We start from the raw sequence: 22973 nt of genomic DNA, 5'->3' as shown, positions 1-22973 counted from the left end.
CATCTCTCAAAGTAGCACAGGCTGCTCAAACTAAAATAGAACTAGAGTGGACTGAAGAGGCTGAACGAGCCATTCATCCCCCCTTCCCTCTGAAGCAGAGACATCCAAATAATAACAGTGAAATCCGGAGGAACGGCAACTATCTTGAGGAGAATGAGAAAGAGAAAGTGTCTGGAAAACCATCCTGCAGATTGAAAACTCTCTTCCTGCTTCAGAGCCATCCTCGGGTGCTTCAGCTTAACAGCTATAGACAGCACAGAGGCACTCAGAGCAGTAGGGCAGGAAGCTGGGCACAGGCAATAGTGCAGGAAAAATGTTTTCATGATTATATGTGTAATAATCCCAGCTCCATTTGCATATTTTGATTTTGCTATTCACTAAAGTTGGGTCCCTGAGGCACTTGGTAAGGTCACCTGGGGGACACCGGGAAGAGGCAACAGGGAGAGCTCACCCTTGGCCAAGAAACCTGCCCAAAAGTGGAAATAAATTGTTCCTGTTTGGGGAAAAAATAAAAAGGAAAGGAGAAAAAAAAAAAAAAAAAAAAAAAGCACAGCTTTGGATGGGAAGACTGTTTCCACAGCCAAGAAGAATTATTTAAGTTGGCTAATACAACACGGCCAGTTGATCCTTTGCCTTTCATATTCCTACTTGCCTGCCTGCCTCCTCCTTGGGACTGTCTGAAGGAAGGGAAGGAGCAGACAGATGTTCCTGGCCTGTGCTGGTGGGGGATCAGGGACACATCCGAGCTTCTTGTCTCTTTTCAGAGCCACCCAGCTGGGAATCATGACTCACAGCTGGGTCACCAGGGTCTTCCCATCAACCTGGGAAAATGGTGGATTCTCAAAACACTTGCAACTGCAAAAGAAAGGGAAAAAGAAGTAGAAAAAAAATAGAAAAAAAAAGAGACAGAACAAATTTACATTAAAGGAAAACTTGTTCATCTTCTCTACTGCTTCTACTGCTTTTTGTTGTCTTTGGAGAGACAGGCTGGTAAGGAGATGGTTACCTTGTCCCCTGAGCTCCTCCAGCTCCCAGCAGTGGGACAGCTGCCAACCATTCCTTGTCCATGCCTTGGATAAGGCCTTGAAGGACTTTGGAAAAGGTTCTGTAATGACAGGACAGGGGCAGGGTTAGGTTAGAGATTAGGAAATAATTCTGTGAGGGTGGTGAGGCCCTGGCACAGGTTGCCCAGAGAAGCTGTGGCTGCCTCTGGATCCCTGGAAGTGTCCAAAGCCAGGTTGGAGCAACCTGGGCTAGTGGAAGGTGTCTCTGCCCATGGCAGGGGGTTGGAATAGATGGCCTTTAAAGGTCCCTTCCCACCCAAACCATTCTGTGATTCCATGAAAAGTAAAGAAAGGATTTTCTTTTCTTTAAGTACTGGCACTTGTGGAACAGGATGCTCAGAGTTTTCAGTTCCACTGCAAGGATAAATCCATGGTAGGTGAAATAATGCCACTACCTGTTGTTAGGCATTACCTTGAATTATGTATAGTTTGGATGAATAAGAAACATCTAAACTTATATGGCTTTATTTCTTTGTAAAATGGATCTACAAGTCCTTGGGCTGCTGAAGGCAGTGGGGTCCAGAAGGCCAATAGGGCTTGTCTCTTCTTTTTCCATCACCTTCAGGTACAAAAGGAATTGGAGAAGATTTACCAGGAAAAGGAAGGGGCTGATGAAGAAGAATGAGGACAAAAATGTTACCCCTTTCTGTCTAAAGGATAATTTTCATTCAGTTCCTCACAGGATAGTAAATGAGTGGCACTGTGGGAAAACTTCCCCCATGGCTGATGGCTCAGGATGCAGCAGATCCCCATTTGTTCCCTCCACCTCTCCTCCCCAACTGTGTGAAACACCACCCCAGCCTGAACCCATCACACCATTCCTCTTTGTATCTCTCTGCAGCTCGTATTTCCTTCATTCTCACACTGCACTTAAAATCAACACATAATTTATCTTTTTTTTTTTTTTCTTCTGTAGGAACACTTTTACTCTGCTATATTCATCCCAGAGAAAGAGAAATTTTTTAATGTAATATTTTCTGGCAGTGTTCATTCTCATATCCTTTTCCTTTTGACAGGCAGGCTTCCTCTGATCCATTCAGAAATAAAGCATAAATGATATCACATCACAGTTACTAGTATTTCTTTACTTATATATTTCCTTTTTTATGGTGTTTTCCCTTGGGACCTCCTTTTCCAACAACATGTTCTGCTATCAGCAGGTTAGATCCAGGAACAGAAAGATAGTTAAGAGAGCAGACCTTAAAGTTAGTGGTCTTTAATAGAAGTGCAAAAAAGGAACTGTGTGTCACTCTACACGATAATTAATACTTTTTAAAAAATACAAAAAAGACAAAAAGGGCTAAAAATGTCCTTTCATACTATAAATCTGCAGAGGTTTCCTACCACAATGCTGAAGAGATTTTTGTCTTACTTATTCTCAGATGAAGTTAATGTAGTTGCTTATCTCTTTCCTCCTGTTGTCCTTTCCATGCTTCCCACAGACATTCCTTCTCTTCTTTCCTGCAACCAAAACTCATCTCAGTTACTTCTGTCCCACCCTAGTCAAGCACAAAACCCCAAAACCCTCCTGCAACCTCAAGTCCCCAAAGCCCATGAGAGGAGTGAGACCTTCTTTGTTTAAAGCGTTGGGATATTTTAGCTTATTTTTATTTATTTTTATATATTTGAAGATAAGACTTTTTCCAGGGGATACCACTCAGTGCTGTAATTAATTACCTGGTTTGCTTTATGCAGAATTTTTCTCTTAATGGGTGGTAATAAGAACTGGAAGTCAGCTCAGAGATGTAACTCTGTGTCTTCTGGAAGTGATCTGACTGTTGGATCAGGGTGTCCCTGGCACATTTGTAGAACAAATTCATATGTCGGCTTCCACAAAGCACTGGTGGTGCCTGAGCTTGGCAGCTCTTCCGTTCTACTGCAAGTGAAACAAAATCCAGACTTTAAATCCGGCCTCTTCAGTCTGTTCCAAGACTGAAATTTAAACATGGAGATCAGAGGCCACCTCTCCAATGTTGGTTCTGGTTAATCAAGAGCTCAAATGGACTCCTTTTCCAGATGGGGATTGGACATTTCTGAAACCTTAAAAACTTGTATTTATTTCTTTTTTTTTAATTCTATTCGATGTGCCAGAGATGTTTGGAGAAGTATTGATCTCTTGTGGTTTCCATAATTTAAAGCATCTCCTGGATCAGGTAATCTCAACAGACTGGCACATCCACCTGGGCCAAAATTTCATGCTTTATGTGTATACATTGCATAAAGTGAAACGTGTTCACAACAGATTTGCTTAGCTGGCCCCACATTAATTGCTACTGTGCCTACAGAAACTTCACCAGACACAGACTGAACACTAGGTTTCGTTTAATCAAGCTCCTAATTTGCATCTTGTATAAAGTTTCAGCTTATGACTGATTTGAAAAGGCTGCCCTGTCCCCAGAGGGTTGATACATGATATTTTACAGGGCATGATAAATAATATTTTTAAAACTTAAATAAACAAGGTCTCTGAGTGTTTTTCCCTGAAAAGTTTTCCTACATTTATGACAATTTAAATACGCCTCTGGAGAGCCAAACCATGAAGATAAAGAATACAGGACCAGACAAGGGAGGACTTGCATTCTGAACACAAAGACATTCAAAAGAAGACAATTCCTGACATTTACCCCCTTTTTGGATGACCAAAAAATACATAAATAAATTACTAAATGAGCTTGTTATGGGTTCATTCTGCTTTTTCATATACCTACAGCAAAAAATGAGTCACATTTTAATGCATGAAAACCAGGTGACAACGTATTTGAATCTTGTATAAAATAATGAGCTGCATTTTCCTTTGAGATGTGTCAAAATAAAATACCACTGGGAGAAAGTGTGTCTTACTGAATCCTTTATAATAGGCAACATAACCAGCAATGTGTGAAACCAGAGAAATTCAAACCCACACACTAAGAATCACCTCTAAAAGGTGGAAGGAGTGGGTTATCTTTTAATTCTTTTTGGTTCTTCCTATTAGGATAGGTCAGGGAAAGGAGAACCCTCAAAAAGATTTTGGGATCCATCAGGAAAATGGTTGTTTTACAGCAGGTGCTGATATTTTGGGGAATGTAATGACCACCAGAGTGTACAAACCCAGAGTGGAGCTGACTGAGCACAGTCAGGCAGATCTTGAAACTCAGTCTGATATGACCAACTGTGTTTTGGGGGTTTGTACTTATTACAAACTCTGCTGGTTTTGCATGGGGGAAAAAAAAAAAGGTTGTGTTGTGCACGAGCATGTGAACCAAGAATGAATGAAAGACACCCGTGGATCAATTCTCTGCCTGTGGCAGATGCCTGACCTCTGAATGCCTCATTGAAATGGAAAGCAAACAAATAAAACTCGAATAATAAAAAAAAAAAACTGAGGAAGAGGAAGAGGAAGAGGAAAGGGAAGAGGAAGAGGAAGAGGAAGAGGAAGAGGAAGAGGAAGAGGAAGAGGAAGAGGAAGAGGAAGAGGAAAGGGAAGGGAAGGGAAGGGAAGGGAAGGGAAGGGAAGGGAAGGGAAGGGAAGGGAAGGGAAGGGAAGGGAAAGAAAAAAGAAAAAAGAAAAAAGAAAAAAGAAAAAAGAAAAAAGAAAAAAGAAAAAAGAAAAAAGAAAAAAGAAAAAAAAGAAAAAAGAAAAAAGAAAAAAGAAAAAAGAAAAAAGAAAAAAGAAAAAAGAAAAAAGAAAAAAGAAAGAGAAAAGATCTGGTTTTCTTTTCAAAGGTGACAGAATGAAGTAGAGGTGCATGAAAAAATTAATCTTAGAGAGGAGTTTTATCTCTGCCACCTCCCTGCAAGAGGGATATGGTAAATACACCCCATTCCTTGGGAGGGCATCAAGAAGAACTTCATTCCCCCCTTGATCTGAGTCTGTAGTTGCAGCAAAAGATTCAGTCAGTGGTTTGGGTTTTGCTGTGTGTTCACACATCTGGAGCAGATGTTATCTTTAGCTCCCATCACACCTGCACTGCAGGTCATAACTGTACCTGCAAAGCTTCTGAACCCTCTAACTGCTGTTGTCCCTGCTATAATTCTTAGATGAGCACACAGTAAGTTAAAGTTCATTTAAGCAATAAACAGGCTCACTCAGTCGAAGTGAGTTTAATTTTGTTCATTTTGGCCTTCCCATGCAAGCTGTATTTTAAAGACTACATAGGTTCCAGCTCTGAGCTCTCCCCTCCCACTCTGAGCACAGCAGTAATCACCCTGGCAGCAGCAAGGAGATCAAACAAGCTCCCTTCAGTGTCCAGTATCCCTTCCTTTCCCTTCTCAGCTCCTCTTTCATCCCTTTTCCAGCAGCCAGGTGTGCTCATGCCCCACCACAGGGCCCTGAGCAGCCCCCTCCTGGGCACAGCTGGGCTGCTGTGCCCTCGGTGCTCACACTCTGTGCTCCATCAGAGCTGCCCAGCGACATTCCTGCACCCTCCTGCACTCCTCACATGGCCTCTCACCAAACTCAGATGGGTGACAGATGCTTTCTATCCCCCACCCCATTTTGTCAGCAGGATAAAAATAAGTGATTTAAATCAGTCTCTCTTTAGTACCCAACCAGTTAGCCCTGCCTAATATTTGTAGTCTAAATAATTGACATATGTGGCAGTGGAATACAAGTTTGTGGCCTTTTTTTTTTTTAATAGAAGTTAATCCAGCTTTGAGTTGGATTAATTCCCAATGAGGCTTGGGGACAGACAGCTGTTTCTCTTCTTTGGCCTGGGAATACTGCCCTCAAAAATCCACCTATGCTAAGAATCCCTGATGGACACAAGTTGTGCTCATTTTCAGACCCTTATCGACGTTCAGGGACAGCACTGAACTGACTTCTCAAAATAATAAGAAGGTATCACACTTGGAAATGTTTTGTTGACTCTTTTGCCATGGAATAAGAAAGACTTCAAAGCTCCCATCTTCATTTGGAGAGTTGGGAAGGAAGAATATTTGCAAAGGAGACATTTGACAGGAAAATCAGTATTAGCCTGTAGGGCAGGAGTGGAGCCAGATAAATCCTGTGCTGGCTCTTAAGGCTGAAACCTCACAGAAACAGTTTTAAGGAAACAAGCCCTGAAGTGCTTATTTACCCTCTGCCACATGACAAGCAGTGGTGAAAAAAAAACAGCAGGAAAGAAGAGGAGAAAAAGAATAAATCAAATATATTCCCTTGCATTTTTCAACCTGCTCATCCTAAAAAATAAGATGACTACTGTACCTGAGTTTCATGTTTCCTTATTAAACCTTGGCCTAAGTACCCCAAAAAACCATCCAACAGCCATAAAAATTACACAGAGAGCCCGTTTTGGCTGGCAAACAGAGGAGGTGAATGACATCCAATATGCATAGTTCATTAGAGTAGTTAGGGAATACTATTTTTAAAGTAAAGCTAAAAATCATACCTGAGGTTTGAAAGTAAAAGCAGTTGCTTGGCAAGATTTAAATCTCTGTCTCTGCGGTTTTGATTTCTCAAACAGATTAAGTGAGCGAGTCACCTCACACCTAAAATGTGTCTCAATTTGTGTTTGTTCTGCTTTTTTATTGCCAAGTTTGAAAATTAATAATTCAATGTTCTAATATTAGCTGTCATCTTAGCTGTGATAAAATTAATAATTCATCAAACCAATATCAAACAAATGGCACCTTTTTATGCTGGATGAGGAATACACTTTGCTGCATTTGTGGAGCTAAATTTGGTGAGATTCGCCACTTTATTTCAAATGAAATCATATTCTACCAATTAATATATCATTTTATCATCTTCACTCACTCTGAAATTACCTCTAAGGAAGGCTGTTGCACAGCCACACAGGTTTTATTTTTACAACATATTTTTTCCACATGAGCCACAAGAACAGTATTTTTTTTGAAAAACCAAGAATCTTTCACTCATTTTTAAGCCCTTTCCTTCTGATCATGCACTCCCAGCTTTTTCAGGGAAAGTATCCACCATACCTGCAGTGCTCTGGCCAAATTCCAGTCTGAAAATTACACTCAGCCTGTCTAAACTCTTGCTGGAGTTTTATTTGGAGAAGGTTTCCTCCATTGCCTCAGTTGTTGGGGAGTGTTGTGAGTGCTGCTAAGCAGGTGCTGGTCCTCTCAGCAGGAGCTGACTGAGCTCCAGCAGTAGGTGAAGGGATTTCCAAGTGTGGAGAGCAGCTTGTGCTAAATTTGCAAAGTGTTTGGAGATCCTTTGGGGTGATAGGTGCTATGTAAATGTAAGGTCACTGCTGTTATCTGGGGTGTAAATGCATCCAGGGCTGTGATTTGCAGCTTTGGGGAGGGGGGGGGGGCGGAAATGAAGGGGAAAAAAAAAAAAGGAGGGGAAAAAAGAGTAAAAAAAATAAAAAGAGAAAAAAAGAAGGGAAAAAAAAAACTTAAAAAAGGGATACAAGAAGGGGAAAAAAAGTAGGAAATAAAAAAAGAAGGGAAAAAAAGAAGGGAGAGAAAAGGAAAGGAAAAAAAATAAAAGAGAGAAAGGCCTCTTGAAAGTGTTTCCCACATATCATGACACTTGTTTGAAATTCAATTCACTAGAGTATGTGTCTTCCACAAAGGGTAGTTTCATAGCTTAAAAGATGTGCAGGAAAATGTCCTCCAAAGAGGAAACCCATCAGGAGGATGGAGCAGGGACAGATTGTGGTTGTTCCTGGGCAGGTGAGGAGATCAACACATAGTTCAGAGCTCACTCCTCTGCTGGGCTTCTTGTCCCAGAATGGGACAACTGTGATCCTGTGAAAAAGGGGGACAAAGGAGAAAGAAGTGCTCCTGCCACTGCCCTGGGATGTGGCTTTTGTAGAGATCCTAGAAGGAGAGAATCACAGACTTGAATTGGGACTTGAAAGCCCATCTCATTCCAAGCCCTGCCATGAGCAGGGACACCTTCCACTAGACCAGGCTGCTCAGACCCCATCCAACCTGGCCTTGGACACTTCCAAGGATGGGACAGTGATGCTTGACAAAAGTAACACCTCACATGCAATTTCTACCCACGCTGTGTCAGACTGTGGATGGCAAAGTTGCCCTCTTCTTGTCTTACTGTAAAGTGGGAGCATTAAACAGTAAATTACTTGGTTTCTGCTTTTTTAGACTTTTCAAATGTTTATGGACTTCACAAATGCTTCTCCCTTCACGAGGAAATATCAATTCAGTCCTTACAGAAAACTCACTAATTTAAACCATTTAAACCATTGCTGCATCCCACTCAGAAACTCCTGACCCCCGTATTTAGAAGCTGGTACCACATCTTGCTGCAAGTCCAGCTCCACATTTTTCCATCTTTTCTTCATATTTAGAATCATCACAGAATCAGAAAAGTTTGTGCTGGGAGGGACTTTAAAGACCATCTCATTCCACCCCCTGCCATGGGCAGGGACACCTCCCACTAGCCCAGGTTGCTCCAAGCCCTGTCCAACCAGCCCTTGAAGGTACAATATTGCATAAATCACATTGAAATATTACATATATCACATTCTATATTGCTTTAGTCCCCATATGCCTTCATAACTGACCTGCCTCTTCCCAATACCGTAACCTAACTCTCATCACCAACTTATTCTCCCTTTGTTTTTCTTCCCTTTCTCTTTTGCTCCTACTCAGCTGCTGTATGAACACCCAATTGGATGACAAAGGATTGGGATCACTGTCACTTAAAGGGACAGACTTTCTAATGGAAATTGAACCCGAAAGGTTGGATTCCGTGGGGAAATTTCAAATTGACAAATTTTCTGAATGGATCTCTCCTAACCTTGTTGCATATAATATATGCATGTATTGAGCTTAATTTTTGGTTAGTATCAAAATGTATTGATCTGCAAGATAAATATTGACTTGACCTCGCTTTCTCTCAGTCTATATTTACTTCTTAAGTCAATAAGTCCAGAAACTGATCTGACAGGAGTCAATAATGGCTTAAAATTCTCAAAATAGCAGCTTTGCTCTAAGATTACAATAGTTATTTCAAAGTTACTGCCTTAAATACATAAAATGCTCAGGAGGACTTAACACTTTACTGCACAAGGCTATTGGGGAAATGTTCAAATACCAGGAGACCTTGATGTGACTTCAGGCTGATCGTGCCATTTCAGCACTGGCCAAGTTACACTGCAAATATTTTAATAGTGACCTACTGCAGTCCATCTTTTGCCCTGTGTCTCCTAAAAAATTTGAGCTTATCTCTGGAGGTTATGCCTGTGTATCACTGATTGGGTTTGTCAGGGCTAAATTGTCTCCGGCCTTGGGAAAATGCAAAGTTTGCCACTGGGTAAAGGTTGTCATCATGAGAATGCCCTCTCTGCCTTAATTTCTCTGCATAGTGAGGTGGTAATTAACCCAGCAAGATTTTTAGTGTCAAATGGGATCATGTTCTTTCCCTTTCCTCCTGTGTAGTGGACAAGTCTCCTTTGGATGCTACAGCCTTCATCCCTACTTGTCTCATGGTGGCCTTTTAGCAAAGCTCTTCGTGATTCAGTAGCTCAGTTTCTGATTTTTGGGGTTCCTTATGGAGAGCTTTCATTAGGAGTTAGTTTAATAACTCAGTTATTTGAGCACAGTGTTGCTCTAATATCTAAGAAAGTGATTTTAATTGAGGTAAGGAAAACACTGACGATGTCAAGTGTTGCCCTGTCCCCCAGAGACTGGTCACCCTTCTGTGAAGTACAGGAAAAACAATTAAAATTAGGAGAAAACAATAACATGAAGAGAACACAGAGAAGAAAAAGACACTGAAGATTGATCCAGTATTGCTTTATAGGATGAAACTGTCAAATATTCCTTTTCTCCCACTCTTAAAAGAACTAAGAAGTGTGTCAGGTATTTTTAAGTATTGCTGATGTAGGGGAGAAAAAAAAAATTGGTCTATACTTTTTTCCCAGGAAAGAGTCTAAAATTTAAAATCTGTAATTTTCTTTTAGATTTTTGTTCTTTTAAGGCTTTATTTGTCTTTTTTAACATTTTTTATATATGTAGCTTTTAAAGAAGATGTAGTACAAGACCCTAGTTTTGTATTAAAATAGTCTTATGCTGATACTCATTTATCTGCTTATTTTAAAAGTAGGTGAAGCATGAAGCGAAGCATGTAATAGACCTAAGAACACATAGGTACAATTAAATGGGGAGGAAAACAATTACTTGTCATTCTTGCTGTGCTAATATTACACAAAAAGGACTACCAATGGCTGGAAAACAGTTTTCCGAGCTGAAGGGAGGGGGAAAAGAAGGTGAAAAACTCCCATATCCCAAATTCCATGGATGCAGAAACCCATGTGAGCATGGACAAAGCAAAATTCCTAAAATCAGAGGAAAACAGCCACAGCAGAATTCTTAACAAGCCAGGAAGCATTGCATGGATAGCGTGAGATGTTGTTTCCAGTCCCTGCTACTGGGAACTTGAAGGAAGGTTTCTCTCACTCACCCATCCCAAAGCTGTTCCATGGTGTTATTTGCTTTAATTAAACACAGAGCTCTGGTAATTCCCTCATCCTTGGGCAAAAGCTCCAGTCTTGGGCTGTGCAAAGAGTTAATAGAGCCAGGTATGGAGTGAGTCCAACTGGAAAGACAGAAAGGGGTAGGACAAGGCAGAGCTGGGGTAAGGAAGGTGAAGGTGGGTGTCCCCCTTCCCACCAGCCTGCCCTCACTGCCACTGAGCTTGGGAAATCCTCATTCTAAAGAGAAATGAACTCTTATAGTTTCTAGCTAAGATGAGGAGTCTTTTCCTAGAACTGTAAAATAAAATAAAATAAATCATTCCTAACCCGAACGGGCGAATTTCTATGAAAAGAGTCCCCGATTTCAGGAATCTGAAGCCTCCTGATGCAAAAAAAAAAAAAAAAAAAATCTTTGCTGAAAACTTTCCAGCAGCCTCTGCGATTTTAATTAAATAGCAAAGACCGTGTGTCGAAATTCACAGTCTCCATCCCCATTTACTAGTGGGTGTTGAAAAATAACATAAAAAAAAAAAAGACATTTAAAAAGAAGTTTACTCTTTACTCAGCAACTTGAACAGATTTCAAGTCATTCTGTAGTTGGGAGGAATGCTCACAAAGACAGAGATTTTCTTAACTGAGATCATCAGAGCCCAGAGCTGAAGAAATTGTGCAACTGAGAAATGTATTCAGGCTTAGTTCACAAAAATTATTTACTCCTTAAAGTATTCATTCACACCTACAAGAAAAAAAAAATTAAAATAAAAAGGGGTTTAGAAAAACTATCTCCCCTGATATCTTCAAGATGATGATCAGAGCAAGGGGCCTGATTTCTCCAGCAGCCAAAGGCAGGAAAGTGCTCGTCCGAGGCCCTTTAATTCAATAGGTCCCCGAATTGTGCCTTTGCATCCTCATTGCCTGATACTCGCAGAAGGGAAAGGCGGATTTTCATTTTCTGTGCTCTAACTTTCTAATAAACAATAAGCAGATCACAGCCTCCCTCTTTTGTGCGGGTGAAAATAAGCATTTTTTTTTATTATTATTATTTTTTTAAATATTACAAAAAGGGACAATATGCTAAAAATATGCAGCGAACAAATATCATCTGTACAGACTGGAAGAGAACCTTCATAAATTAACCTTATTAGTGCATTACTGTAAGCGAATGCCAAAAAAGCTCCTAATTTGCATTAAGATAGATTTTTCAGGTTGGCTGCATGATTTAATTAAAGAAAAGATTAAGAATCATTAAACAAGCTGCTCTACCTTGCAATAACAGAATTTATATCTGATTCAGGTTAACGAAAACACAGATGGTGATTCAGTAACTGTTGAGTTGCTGTAACAGAATGAAAATGATCCCATTAGTTCTCTGGAAATGTGAGGGAATTTGAAAATTAGCATGCAGATACATTGTATGGTGCTAGACAGCTTGGTCTGCTTGGATCATCACTGATTACTCTTTGTTTGGGTTGGCAACACTGAACTTAATAAATGAAAAAATGTTCCAGTATACCACAGTTGGAAACTGTTCAAGGTTGAAATAGGTGTGCAGACTTTCAAGAAGAGAGAGTTAAGTAAACAAATGTCAATCAATTTGGGGCTGGCAACGTTTTTTTCTCCCAGAATGTCTGTTCTTGAGAAGCAAGTGTCATCAAAATTGAAATCCTTTGCTTGATACATATGTTCATGTGGTATTTATTATTACAAAGGTATTTTAAATGCGGATCGTTCATTTACAAAGGAGCCTCGACAATGTTTTGATGCTGAAAGTGGAGAAGAGCTCTCAGGAAAATGAATGTCACTGACAAAGAAATCAAACTTGCTCTAAAGGGAGGTTGTGACAGGAGGAGCTGCAGAACACAGGTAAAACCCCTTCTAAATATTGCAGCGGATTCACTAAGGCCCATAAATGATCTCTGTCACCCCATCTGGGAGAGCAGAGCCTGGGCAAGTGCAGAGTCATTTTGTTCAGCATATGACACTTCCGAGGCGCTCTGGCAGAGATAACTCATTATCCAGTTTATAATACCTGAATCACAGCAACCTCAGGGCTCGGAGCAGGAGATCTGCGTGATGGATCTTGCCGAGAACAGAGCACACACTCAGATCTACACCAAGTTTTCAAACGTATATAGTGACTCATTCCATGGCAGTAACACTTAGCATAACAGGAGGGTGTCTTCTCCTCCTGAGAGGTTATTTTTCCTTTTCTTTTTGACTTCTTAATTTTATTGCAAGTGACTTCAAGGCCAAAAGGTTGTGCGTAGGGTGTTACAACAAAAACGAGGTTGTAACACTCAGACTTTTAGGTTAAAATGTTCTTTGCTTATCACGTGTTAAGATCTTTGAGAAATGATGTAATGCACCAGGGACCGTGGCGCTACATTTGCAAACCACCTTTTTTTTAATCATTAATTGACATCATATAATAATGTCCAGCTCACTACTCCCAAAGTGATGGCAATTAATCTCGTGGAAAAAAAAAAATGACATTTTTAGCTTTTAGCATAGAAAGGTCATAAACAGGTTGTCTTTGGTTTGACTGGATTTTAACCATCTGATCAAAGTTTTTTTTTTTTTCTTTGAGGTTTCTTGAACATTACCTTGTTTTTTTTAACACTTACATATTTCAAGATTTGTATTTAAGAGAGATAGCCTCAGCAACTTGGCAGCATTTAAAAGCACACATGTTATTACAAACAAGTGTGTCTTAGTTACAAACGAAACCTTTGCTGTTCTTCCATGAGCAGCACTTTTTTCTTTTTATGGCTTTAGAAACTGTTTGGTGCACAGTGAGCGATGGTACCGCAAAACATTGATTTTTAATATTTATTTATTTTTTCTTCTCTCATTTCTGAGCCGTGGTTTGTTCTCAAACAAGGTGAACCACAGGGAAAAATATCATTAAATATTTTTCTCAGTGCTCCAGCTCGTCATAGGCTGGCTAAGCGTCCTGTCTTTGTACTGATCATGCTGCTTGCAGTTTTCATATAATTGCAAATCCATCTCCCTCCTTGGCTCCTCGAGCAGGGATGTAAAGGACTGTGAATTGTACAGAGTCTTCCCTGTGAAACTGTACAACCGAGGAAGATGTTGAGGGGTTATGCTGTGCCTGCCAACGTCAAGTGTGAGCTGGAAAGGGTTGGATTACTGACTAAAGAGAATAGATCAGGATATTAACTGCCAGCTATCGGATGATCACAGGATATTTTGGTACTTGCTGCTGCAAAACTGAGCAGATCTTTTTAATATTCTCTGTTGTTGCCCTGAAAGCTATGAGGAGCAAGAGAGAGGATATTTGATTTATATTTGTGCATTTTTGTCTGGATGAGAACTGTGAGAACCCAGTGGTTTTTTGGTTCATGGGAGATCTGGCACATCTCTCCCTTGGTTTTGATTCAAGCGGGTTCACATCCCCCGAGTTTCATTTTGACTTTTGATTTTGAGCAAATCCAAAAAAAGTCAAAACAAAACCCTGATGAACCAGCTAACTTTCACATGGTTTCCACCCAAAATTATAAACTTTGCCCCCTTCACAAGTGGAAGACTGTACTGAAAGCGATAGGCTTTCCAAATGCCGTTAACTGGAGCTATTTTTAAGTCAAGCGAGGAAGATGACCTAAATTCTTTTGATTTTTCCAGGATGAGGGGCTCAAACATCCAAATGATCTTCTCAGAAACCCTGTTTATCAGAGAGGTAGTTCTGTGAGTAGGAAAAAATCAGAGCAGCAAAAAATTGAGGCCTCTCCTGGCATCTTCCTTGAGAAAACACAAATATGTCATTCCTACCTCCACCCTTAAATTCATTTTCACTGGGCATTTCAGGGACAGGTTAAGCACAGTAGAATTTCTGGATGTAACTCTGGCCAGAAGATGCCATTCCCCTCAAAGAGAGCTTTCTCACATTCCGTGGGGTCATCTAAGATGGAAGCTCCAGCAAAGACTTTTGGATGCTTGTCAGGACCTTCTTGTAAACGCTGTGTCCTTGGCCGGTTCCAGAATACCTCCCGTGTGAATATATCACAGAGAATCAGGCACACGGTTCTGGCCCTCGTTAAAAAAAAATAAAAAAAAAATTAAAAAAAAAATAAGATAATGAAAAGCAGAGAAATCTCTGAACATTCAGGAATAACATTCACAAATATCCTCAAAGGAGAATCAGAGAATCACGGAACAGTTGGGGGTGAAAGGGACCTGTGGAGATCTCTAGTCTGACGCCCAAGAAGGTTAGACAGCCCAAATCAGACACCTCTGAGACCTGCTTGTTACAGAAGCCCCTTTTAAAGAAGTATTATTGCATAATATAAATGTATGATACAATAAAAGTACTTCTTTAAAAAACATTATTTCCCATTTTCAATTTATGCTTCTGCTACATCTTATTTTATCATCGTGCTTTTCTCAGCTGATTAGACTCAGATAAGAGTTACATTTGTAGTTTTTTGGTTTGTTTGTTTGTTGTTTTGTTTTTTTTTAATATTGGATTTAAACATTTCCTCAAGAAAAATGATTTAATACTTTTCACAATGGAAGTTTGTTGCATCAACCACCTTACCGTGCTTTGGTATAAATTAATAGTGTTGCATTTACTTTTCCTGCAAGTAAACAGAGGTAAACCCCACATTTTAAGCATCAAACTGCAAGGTTTGGCTGCTTTATCTTTCTCACGCTTCTTACTTTTTGCTTTAAATTTTCTTTCCTTCTTTTGGCAGAATTGTCTTGGTATCTTCAGGGTGTTTGGTACTCCCAAGCAAGAAATTACAGCATCTGGCAGCTCTACCCAGGTTATCTGCGCACATCTAACACCAGATATATAGCTGACATTTCACAGGATGCTGGAATGTGCTCCATTATCTCTGTAGAAGCGCTTTGTAAACTTGGATGGGATCCAGCTAAGGAGCCAAAAACAACGCTGTGGAAATTACCTGACCAGTCAAGTCTATAAAAAGTGAGTTGCAAACAGCATAAGCTAAAGCCAATAATTCCAACAAATATTCCTTGAGCATCCCATAAGTTTAAAACTATATAATTTAGAGTCAAGAGGACATTTTAATGCTTTAACACAAACAAATAAAAATATTAGCTATATTTGTCTGAAAAATTGTCAGACTTTAATACTGGAGCCAGGTCGATTGCAAACGTGTTTGGGATCTTGGATGCTGGCAAAGAGTGTGTAACTTTAAGCTGCACTCTGGAACAACCTCGTGGGTGGATTATGGGACCCCCGAGAAGCACCAGGCAGCTCTGAGCAGTGCTACTGGATCAGACCTCAGCTTGTGTTCCCATGACACTCAAAGGATGCAAAAAAGGCACATTTTCCACAAGTTTGTAAACATAACGCAGCTTCCAGCAAAAGTGGTGAGAAAATTGCAGAGATTTCGGGGGTTTTTTTGCAGGCATCTACTCTGTGTCACTGGTGAGAGCTGGGAAAGTAACTGTTGCAATAAAATGGACCATGGGCTCTTTACGAAACAGGATGAAATGTTTATATTTCGCTAATATGGTGATGGATGTTAAAAAAGCAAGCTAAGATAAATAAACATATTAATTATGTGTCAAACCACAGGACATCTCTTAGGACACTGTGATGGGAAGACTCAAATGTTAGAGCTAACTTTGCCTCATTTCAATGTATTTCTTGATGAGCTTTATTAACCTTTAGGGACAAATGAATCTCAGAAATAGTATTTGCAACTGTGACCTTCTGTCTTTCCTCCTCATGCTTAAAGGAAGGATGATGTCTACCCAAAAAAGAATCTAGATGGTGGCAATATATATGATCTTAGTGACTTAAATACATCCCTGTGCTCTGATGGGACCCAGAAACCAGTACCCCTGTGTCTAAACTGCACTGGAAGCTATTTAAGTAAGGAAGTACAAGCATCTCCCTCCTTTTCTGCTCCTACTGAGAGAATTTTAAAGTCACTCGGCTCATTCCCCATAATTTCTCTCTGTAGCCCAATAAAATGGATAATTTTCTGTTTCTCAAAATCAAAAATCAGAGAGAAACTGCAACCACATTAAAAGGGCAGAAATACCTTTCAGATTCCTTGTTCCAGCGTATAGAATAAATCCTTTAATTAAAGCAACTCTCTGGTCAAGCTGACACTTTTTTTTTTTTTTTTTTTTTTTTTTAAATTCCAGCCTCCTAACAGTCTGTAATTTATTTGATTTTAATTTACCAGGGTGTGTGAATGTTTCAGATTGCCCCGAACGGAATCGGGGCTGTCGGAAGATGCGATGTTGCTTCACCGCGCGGCCCATGGCCAGGAGCCAGCTCTGTCAACACTTGGCTTTGTACTGTCCGGGGGAGAGGAGCTGATTCTTCAGCAGTGTCTAATCAGTTTAAAACAAATCTGGAAGATGTTACTAGAAGACAAGATGAGATCCAGGCCACAGCAGCCTCTGCATACAAAGAAGCGAAGGGTTTCGTTTGAGAGCAAAATTAAAGAGGTGGAAACAACACTTGACAGTTTCAACAGGATTTTAGCTGTGAGTTAGAAGGAATGCACTACTGCTTTAGGAAACTGGATTACCGGTACCTAGAGAAGAGACCTTGTTATGTCCCCTCTGCTGCAGCAATAGAGATGAATCTCAGGGATTCATCAGAGAATTAGATCTCTCAGTAAGCAATAGAAAATTTCCTGTACATTCATCACAGCCTTCCAGGAACTAAAGGAGATCTATAAGAAGGTTGGAGAGGGACTTTTTACAAGGGCACATAGTGATAGGACAAGGGGGAAAGATCTTGAGTTGAAAAAGGGTAGATTCAGATTAAAGATGAGGAAGAAATTCTACCCTGTGAGGGTGGGGAGGCCCTGGCACAGGTTGCCCAGGGAAGCTGTGGATACCCCATCCCTGGAAGCGTCCAAGGCCAGGTTAGCCAGGTCTTGAAGCAACCTGGTCTAGTGGAAGGTGTCCCTGCCCATGGCAGGGTGTTGTAACGAGATGAGCTTTAAGGTCCCTTTCAACTCAAACCATTCTATGATTCATCAAATCCTGGTTAATTCTCGAAAAGAAACCTAAGTCAAGTAAGTTGGAGGGTAATAATGACAAGAAGCAGTTACCTAATAAATCACAGGGGGTGTATATAGAAAAGGTAAATACATGCTTTCAATTTATGGAACAACTTCCATTTGAGTCCATCAAAAGGTTTCAGAAACTAAATGTTTTCATACCCAGCACAGATATCACATTTATCTTTCTGTGCCTCATCTGGAAACCTCCTAACAGCCCTGGATCACACAGGTATGCTTAAAAATGAGAAACTCTTGAAGATTTTCCTTGGGATTTATTTCTGGAAAACTCTGTTTCCTTCTGACCCCGTGTAGTAAAGAAATGAGGGTAGAAAATCCAAGCTTTCTTTCCTCTTTGCAAGGACCTGACCAAGTTAATATCCAACAGAATATGACCAAGACACACCTTCCCCTTTTCAGTATTCAACTGCAAGAACAAGTGTGTCATTTCAGTACCCAGAAAGGGAGTGGAAGTAGTTAGAAAAGTGGTAGAGGAGCTACTGGAACCTTCTCTTACTGCTGCTGAGAAAGCACTGCACAGGTAAAATAAGGATGTATCTCTGGGAGTGTCATGTGCTGGATTTAAAGTGGAAAACAGAAAGTAACCCCTAACAATAATTTTAGAACAATCAGATAAAGTGTTTTATGAAGCAACTGTTGCTGGGAAGGGGGGGAAAAAAGAGAGTTGTCACAGGAAATTCCTCCACCAACCTGAAGGAAGCCTTCAGGCACTATCATGGCTTCTAAACTAGTGGGAAGGAGTCAGGAAGGAGCAGAAATGTGCTTTCTCCCAGCTGCTCAGTGAGACCTTTGATTTTCCATCATCTGTACCAGGACAGAGTTCATCCTCAGGAGGCCAGGTATCTTCAACTCCAACAGATGCCTCACCCTTTTCCATTTCCCTTCCTATCTAACATGTTATAATGATGAGATTTAAGTTATTTTCTTATTATTAGAGGGGAGAATAACTCTCAGTGAAAAGAAAATGCTATCCTTATTGCAGACACAGAGTTCCAGGATGTATTCCTCTTCCTTATCCCTTCAGAAAAAAAAAACACCTTTTCCCTACAATATTTTGTCCCTGCTGTTTGTTTTCTCTGAGAGATCTCTTCCCTTATTCCCTTCCCTTTGATTCCTACCCATGTTGCTGATGTCATGGTCATTGGCTCCACTGACAGGGAGCAGAGTTTATCCCTTGCCCTGTAGGGCTGCATTTATTAAACCTCCCCAACTTTATTCAAGTAAAACCTGGTGAAACATTCTTTTGCCTGATGTGGGAATTAACCCAATATCTGAGTTGAGACAAATTCCTCTACCTCTCTGTAAAATGCTGTAATTCATCTTTTTCACTTTACATGAGGCTTTTTCTCATGGTCTGTGAAGCAGGTCAGATTACCTTAGATCCTTTGTCAGTATGTGAATGGATAGGGTATTATAAGCTCTAATTTACAGTCTCCTGTAACTTACTGTATATAAAATACTGAAAGATTACAGACTCACTTCAGTTAAACCCCTGAATGTCTGCATGTTTAGCCACGTTTGGTCACAGAGCCATTGCTTTTAAGTCCTGCAGGACCCCTGACCTGATGTCCCCTGAGCAGTGTGGGCCACAGAGTTTGTGCTACCCCTGTTTACCCACTGAAGCCCTGGGTCACACCTGACTACTATGGATTCTTGAGTTTTCCTCCTTATATTTCCTGAACCCACACAGCATGTTAAAGTTTATTACACCAAACTCTGCAGCCAATGGATCCAAACCTGTTCAGGTTATAGATCAGGTTATAGATACTGGTGTTCTAGTACCATGGAACATCTTTTAATCAGCACAGGGCACTGCAGAATGCTTTAGTAATTGCTTTCAGCCTCTTTCATAGAATCATAGAAGAGTTTGTGCTGGAAGGGACCTTTAAAAGTTATCTAGTCTAACCTCTCTGCCATAAGTAGGGACACCTTCAATTAGACCAGGTTGCTCAGAGCCTTGTCCAAACCAGCCTTGGATATTTCCAGGGATGAGGCATCCACTACCTGACTGGGAAACCTTGGTTCATTCCTCCTTTCAAAATAATAATTTCATTTTCTTTCTTTTTTTTATTCCTTTCCCACTTCATTGTCACATCCACAGCAATGGGCAGGAAGATTTGAAACCTTCTGTTCACTCTCACTTTCTCCACTCCCTTCCCCCTCACCAAGATTTCACATTGTCCACCACAGAACATTCCCATGATAAAACCTGACACCACAATGTACTGATTTACTAATTTACTATTTAGTAACCTTGTTGCTAAACTAAATTCCATGCCTAGCTAAGGGAGCAAGGAGAAATCAACATATGCTGTGGCAGGAAAACCTTTGGCTCCTTAAGTTCATCTCACCCTAGCTCAAACCTCTCAGGGCCAAAGCCATGGTAGCTGCATTGCTTACCTTGGGAAGAGGCAGAGGGGATGCTGCATCTCTCAGTTTGACTTTCACATCTTCCTCATCTTTGGGAGACAATTCCAAGCATGAATTCTCCACGGTGAGGAGTGTGGGCTGATTTATACTGCAGTTCCCAGCATGGAAACTGGTCTGCGGATAAAGACCTGAGTCTGCAGCATCTTCCATCAGCACAAAGCACACAACTGTGCAAGAAACCTTTTCATAATCATGAGGGAAAAGAGAGAGAAAAAAACAACCCAAATTCTTAAACGAATTCAGTCTCAGCTGGAATTCGGACCAAGAGATGGACTAACTACTTACTTATCCCCGAGGCACATTCACCCCTCTCTATAATTAAGCTCTTGGGCTGTTTTGTTAGTGTTGAGAAGCAAGCTTTGCCAAAAGTCATCTGGCTTTCTCCTTTAGAACAGTGACAGGTTTTTTTCCCCCCCTCCTTGCTAAAGAAACCTTTCAATTCCATTGCTTATGTGCTTTAGGTATAATTATTTTTTTTACCTTTCACAGTGTTATTTCCTACCCATAAAATTACACAAAAATGGTCATCAGTGAGCCTGCTGAAAAGACCAGCCACCATACATTGCAGAGAATAACCTTAATATTTATAAAAAAAAAAAATAAAGACCATACTTCTTTTAAAGATCTTGCTCTAAACAAACTGAATTATTCATGCATAGAATTGTACAGCATTAGAACACCTGTTTTCAATCATGCATAATGTAAAATCACTCATTACCTCACAAGAGCCTCTACATCTCCAGCAATCAAATGGCATTGAAACAGCCGAACAGGTGCTTGGCAGGTGGATCCAAACAGATGTTGTGGGCTTGGTTGTCTTTTTTGTACAGGTGTGGTGATCTTGTTTTCAACAGCATAATTGCTATTTGAATAGGTGATATTTAATTCTTACGTGCTTCAATATTTATTTTTGCTTCTTCAATTCCTTTTTTCCCCCACTTTGTGAACTGCACAGGCTCGAAGCAGCTTATGGGATGTGTGAAAGCTCTGGGCTGAAACGTGAGTGATGCAAAGGAAAGTGCACTTCCTCTCACTCAAACCTTCATGCCACAAATTGTTGCCTGGGAAACTTTGTCCTTTTGTCCAGACAGCTCGTGCAAAGCCACTGCAGAAACCACCAGACTCTCAACTGGGGTTCAGCATTCCCTTCCTGAAGGATATTTAAATGCGTGGAGATATGATAAACCTTCATAGAAACAATAAATCAAACCAGGAAATGGAGAAGACCTCTGCATGTTTTTCCAGAATTCAAAGATGCACAATTTAAATTGTGCCTAAAAACTCCAGGAGACTTAACAAAGGTTGCAAAGGAAAAATACGTCACTGACAGAGGGCAGGGTTAGATTAGAGAGAAATTCTTCCCTGTGAGGGTGAGGAGACCCTGGCACAGGTTGCCCAGAGAAGCTGTGGTTGCCCCTGGATCCCTGCAAGTGTCCAAGGCCAGGTTGGACAGGGCTCTGAGCAACCTGAGCAAGGGGAAGGTGTCCCTGCCCATGGCAGGGGGTGGGATGAGATGATCTTTAGGGCCCCTCCCAGCCCAAAACATTCTAGGATATTATAATTACAAACTTTGACTCTGCTTCTCATACTCCCACGTTTCATGTGAACCCCATGAGGTAGGGACGCAGAGCAGAGGCTTTGCTAAACTAGGTTGTGGAAACCAAGCTGCAGAAAACACTGAACCTGCAAAGGCAAAAAAAAAAAAAAAAAAACCCATAATAGAACCCCCTTGGAATTTTCAGGAAATGAATCAACGGTGGCCAAAAAGTAGTTTGGTGCTTATTGCCCTCAAGCACCGATTACTGGTTGGCCAAAGCAAACATTTTCCCACTCCTGCATCAGTTTTTAACAGTAAAGTGGCAAATCATTAGAAACAGCTTTAATCTTGGCACCCTGTCCAGCATCTCCACAGAGCAGCCAAGGACCCGCAGCCTGTGGTGACAGCTCATTGCCCTGACAAGTCACCTGCCCTCGGGCTGTGTTTGCTCCTTGTGGTCCAGCATCAGGGGACAGAGACAAACACGGGGTGCAGTGACTCATATCAGGGCTTCACAGGTGGGGTAAGAGCAAAACAATTCTTTGTGATTAACATATAATGTTTGTAGGGTGTAAACAACTGACTCGTTTTGTGTGAGACCATTGTGTGTGAAGGAGCGGAGCAGCAAAGTTTTTGGGCCTGATCTGCCACTGTGGAATTCTTGCCTCTGAGGGTCGTGAGGCCCTGGCACAGGTTGCCCTGAGAAGCTCTGGATGATCCATCCCTGGAAGTGTCCAAGGCCAGGTTGGACGGGGCTTGGAGCAACCTGGGTTAGTGGAAGGTGTCCCTGCCCTTGGGAGGGCTTGGAACAAGATGATCTTTAAGGTCCCTTCCAGCCCAAACCATTCTAGGATTCTACGATTTTACAACACAGAAAATAATTTGTACAAACATATAATTCAGTTACTGTACCTCAGTATAGCATATTAATTAGCTGTATTTTTCAGTGTCAGAGATATCATTTTTCTATGAGTATTAGCATTTCCCATTATTTCCAAGCAAGAATGGTGATTTATTCTAGATTTACCTCACTGAAATAGGTGCTTATACTCCAGGCTAGTAGGAAGAGTTAAAGAAACTGTCCTGAACCGAATATGACAGAATTTAGATAACACAATTACATTAACAAGTAGGGTATCAAGACTGATAACTACACATAAATATGTACTTGCATATATCTATACAGCTCTCACGAAAACAAGAAGTATATACAGCATTAATTCACGTGCTTATTCATGTGTAACAATTAAAACAAGTAGTAAAAATATCTGAGAAAAAGTTCTCCCAGTCTCTGTTGGCTTCCCCATCCAAAGAAAGGACTTGCCTTTAAACAGAAACTTCTAGAAAGAGCAGGTGTCTGCAGTGACCTCTGCACAACCTCCTTCACACCAGTCCATCCTTCTCCTGGGCTCCCTCTGTGGTGAGCAAATGGGCAGGAGGCCCCATTCCCAGCTGCAAAGCTCCAGAAAACCTTCCTTCAGCACATTTCCTCAGATACTGTGAAATTCTTGTA

General features: G+C 40.8%; 1 long non-coding RNA gene across 2 annotated transcripts; it reads right to left on the bottom strand.

Moving 5' to 3' along the window:
* Positions 1-658: 658 nt before the first annotated feature.
* LOC127481212 (uncharacterized) lies at positions 659-21706 on the bottom strand. 2 transcript variants are annotated; one of them, XR_007908145.1, is made up of 8 exons: positions 20642-21706; positions 19894-20103; positions 14246-14506; positions 10444-10578; positions 2742-2940; positions 2437-2525; positions 1007-1105; positions 659-855 (listed from the first exon to the last, which is right to left on the bottom strand). It is a non-coding gene; the product is annotated as an uncharacterized LOC127481212 (long non-coding RNA). The 2 variants fall into 2 exon arrangements; XR_007908144.1 differs by lacking the exon at positions 20642-21706 and having other exon boundaries at positions 19894-20632.
* Between the last annotated feature and the right edge of the window lie 1267 nt (positions 21707-22973).

The sequence above is a fragment of the Manacus candei genome, unplaced genomic scaffold, assembly GCF_025592945.1.
Source record: "Manacus candei isolate 608988 ecotype Guabito, Panama unplaced genomic scaffold, ASM2559294v1 h1tg000077l, whole genome shotgun sequence".
Taxonomy (NCBI): domain Eukaryota; kingdom Metazoa; phylum Chordata; class Aves; order Passeriformes; family Pipridae; genus Manacus; species Manacus candei.
The sequence above is the reverse complement of the archived record's forward strand: the minus strand, read 5'-3'. Positions and strand labels throughout refer to the sequence as shown.